Source organism: Chiloscyllium punctatum, chromosome 3, assembly GCF_047496795.1.
Source record: "Chiloscyllium punctatum isolate Juve2018m chromosome 3, sChiPun1.3, whole genome shotgun sequence".
Lineage (NCBI taxonomy): Eukaryota > Metazoa > Chordata > Chondrichthyes > Orectolobiformes > Hemiscylliidae > Chiloscyllium > Chiloscyllium punctatum.
Genome location: NC_092741.1, coordinates 97310884 through 97314821, shown reverse-complemented (window position 1 = coordinate 97314821; position 3938 = coordinate 97310884). Strand labels below are relative to the sequence as shown.

Below are 3938 nucleotides of genomic sequence, written 5' to 3'. Positions count from 1 at the left end.
TAAAATTTTGCAACTTATGCAACAGAACATCTAGACCACACTGCATCTCAGAATTCTGCAGCTGTTCTGTTTGTGTAACTCTCTGCTTATTTATTTGTCCTACCAAAGTAATCAACTTCACATTTTCCTACATTACACTTAACTCATAGATTTTCTTTTTGGGTAGTTGGTTAATCTATCTATATCCTTTTGCAATTTCTTCACGTCTTCTTCACAACATACTTCCCTACCTAACTTGATGTCATGTGAATTTAGAAACCATGTCTTCTCTTCCTCATCTAAAGCCATTGATGTAAATCATAAAACATTGAGGCTTCAGTAGAGATCTCTGTGAGACTCTACAGGGCACATCTTGCCAATCAGACAAAGGCCCATTTATGCATGCTCTGTTTTCCAGCAGCCAGCCAATTTTCTATCCCTGCTAATGTTAATCCCTACACCATGAGCTTTCATTTTCAGCAATAGACTTTGTGACATTTTATTAAATGCCTTCTGGAAATCCAAGTACAGTATGTCCACAGACTCTCCTTTACCTATATTGTATGTTATTCATTCAAAGAACTCCTATATGTTGATTAAACATGATTTCTCTTTGACAACACCATGCTGGCTTTTCCTGATTTCCCTGAGGTTTTCTGAATGCATAGCTATAATTTCCTTAATTGTGAATTCTGATGTTTCCCACACCAGATGTCAAGCTAACTGAACTGTTGTTTCCTGATTTTTGCCTTTCTTGAATAAAGGAATTATATTTACTCCTCCTCAATCTAAAGGAAACTTTTCAAAGTTGAGAGAACTTTGGAAAATAAATACATAATCTACTACCACATTAGCAGCCTCTTTTAAGACACTCAGATTAAATCCAATTGGATCCAGAGACTTGTCAGCCCTCAGCCTCATTCGTTTGCTTTATACCATTTCCTTTGTGAATGTAATTTTATTAAGTTCCTCTCTCCCTTCCACCTCCTGATTAACAGCTATTACTGGATTTTCTTTTGTATCCTCTTTGTGAAGATAGAAACAAAATATTTGGTTATTTGATATGCCATTTACTTATTATCAACTATTAACTCCCTATTATTGGTCTCTTGATGACCGACACTTCACTTACTTCTTTCCATTTTGTTATCTCTTAAACCTCTCTATGTTTTACTTTACATCACAAGCTAGCTTCCTCCCATGTTCGAATTTCTTCCACCTGATTAACCTGGTGGCCATTCTCTGCCATTCTTTGTATTCTGACCATTCACCAACTGCCACTCATCTTTGTGCAATTTTATGCTTTCTCTTAAGATGGATATTTTCCTAACTAACTTTTTTTAGTTAGCCACAAATGATGGGTCCGCCCTTTACAAATTTTCTTTATAGTAGTAATGTACTTATTCTGTGTGTCGTGAAATATCCCCCTAAATAACCGTATTAATCTGTCCCTTAGCTTAGTGTGCCGGTACACTTTACCGAGATCAGATTTCATGCCCACACAGTTGCTCTTATTTAGCTATAAAATATAAGTCTTAGATCTGATCTTCTCCATTTCAAACTTGATGGAAAATTCAATCATATCACTGCCTCCTAAGGTTGCCTTTCCCTTCAAGTCATTAATTAACCCTGTCACATTTCCCAATTCCAATTCTAATGTAACTGGGTGTATGATCAGTTCCTGAATGTGCTGCTTTAAGAAGCTATTTCAAAAGTACTCTGTGAGGAGATGTGCCTTAAGGGTTCATGTAAGATCCACTGCTGTTCTTCATTAATATAAAAAATTTGGATGAGAGGCATGGTTATTAAGTCTACACATGACACCAAACTTGGTGGTATAGTGGACAGTGAAGAAGGTTATCTAAGAGTATGATGGGATTTTGATCAATTCAGTTGAGGAATGCCAGGTGTAGTTTAATGCAGGTAAATGCAAGGTGTTGCATTTTAGTAAGACAAGCCAGGGTAAGACTTACACAGTTAATGGTGGGTGCTGGAGTGTATTTTTGAATAGAGAGACCTAGTGGTGCAGGTACATAGTTCCTTGAAAGTGGGATCACAGGTAGATTGGGTAGTGAAGAAGGCATTTGGTATACTTGCCTTCATCGGTCAAAGCATTGAGTACAGGAGTTACAGCTGCACAAGACATTGGTAAAGCCACATTTGGAGTATTGCGTACAACTCTGGTCACCCTGCTATAGGAAGGATGTTATTAACTGGAAATGGTGCAAAAAGATTCACAAGAATGCATAGGCTAGGACTTTTTCCTGGACCACATGAGGCTGAGGGGTGATGTTATAAAAGTTTAGAAAATCATAAGGGTCATAGATAAGGTGAATAGCCAAGGTCATTTCCGCAGGGCAAGGGAGTCCAAAACTAGAGGGTATAGGTTTAAGATGAGAAGGCAAAGCTTCTTCACTCAGAGGATGGTGCATATATGAAAGGAGTTGCCAGAGGAAGTGGTAGAGTTGGGTACAATTGCCAATATTTAAAACACATTTGGACAGGTGCATGAATAGGAAATATTTTAGAGCGATATGGGCCAAGCACCAGCAAATGTTGTTAGTTCAGTTTAGGAAACCTGGTCAGCCTGGATGAGTTGAGCCAAAGGACCTGTTTCTGTGCTGTATAACTCTATGACTAAGTTGTCATTCAGGCTACTAATGTCATGCTCAGTTTTCCATTTTATATGTAGATTAAAGTAACCATGTGTCGTGATGTCGTTGACTAAGATGTCCTTGATTGGGTTTGTTAGCTTGGCCCAATCAGAAAAGCCCTGGCTGAGCAATATAACCAGGAGACAGAGCTTTGCACAGTGGTAGTAGCGTAGCTGATGAGGTTTAGCCAAGGTGCGATTATTGCTTATTGAAATCTTTTCCCAATATCCCACTTTGATGACTTGAAATATAGTCATCAATGGTAATTTTTGACAGTCTCTGCAGAGACTGAACTTATTTTGAAAAATATAAATATAACCAGGAGATATTTAGACATTGCCCTTTTTTGTGAAGGGCACTGCTTGTCATTGGCCAGTCAGGTGTTTCCTTTCTTCTGATGGTGGAATATAAATAAAGATTTATGCATTCGTTGTTCTTCACCTGCACACATACAACATGCGTACTGGGGAAAAATTAGCACTACAGTTGTTAGGTGGTATATATAAATATGCATGTATATATAACCAGGAGATGCAGAATCTCTTCAGTCCAGAGGACTGACTCTGAACTGGCTGGCTACAGTCAGTGTACTGTTGGCAAGTGAATAAAGCGTGACTTGGGTGATGGGATACTGTCCTCTGTGCAGTTATTTCACCATGATTATTACTGTCTCTTTGACGCAAGCATTCCTTATTTCTAAAGAAGGGCCACTAGACCCAAACATTAACTCTGCTTTTTCTCCATAATTGCTGCCAGACCTGCTGGGTTTTCCCAGAAATTTCTGTTTTGATTCAATATTTCTTCTTGCATACTTTTTTCCTACATTGTGTACATAGTGTTAGGAGAGTGCAGGCCACTCCTACTATTGACTTAGTTTCCTTTTTATCCCTCATCTCTACTCAAGCTGATTCAACGCACTGATCTCCTGAATCAGGTTCTTCTCTAATTATTGCATAAATCCTATCCCTTGGTCACGTTTTGTGGGATGTCTTGGGGGTAAGGAGATGAATGAAAATAAAGATGGTGTTCATCTATCTCCAAAATGGAGGTTAATTTGGTATAGTTGTACATGGGAAAATACTCTTGTTTTTCCACATGTTTCACTCATTACTGTGCTGTAACTAATAAGTTTCTGTAAAAATTGTCTGGGAACAGGATATGGGATAATGAAGGGAATTTCATCTGTATACACTTGAATGCCTACCTCTTCCTTTCACTAGTTCAACAAACATTTCTTACAGTTTATTCTTTTAATGGAAATGTTTCTGTTTACTCTGTTGGTGACACAGTGACAGTGTAAGCAAT

General features: G+C 38.1%; 1 non-coding gene across 1 annotated transcript; it reads left to right on the top strand.

Moving 5' to 3' along the window:
* Positions 1-2780: 2780 nt before the first annotated feature.
* Positions 2781-2921, top strand: LOC140473089 (U4 spliceosomal RNA). Its single transcript, XR_011958085.1, has one exon. It is a non-coding gene; the product is annotated as a U4 spliceosomal RNA (small nuclear RNA).
* Positions 2922-3938: the final 1017 nt, after the last annotated feature.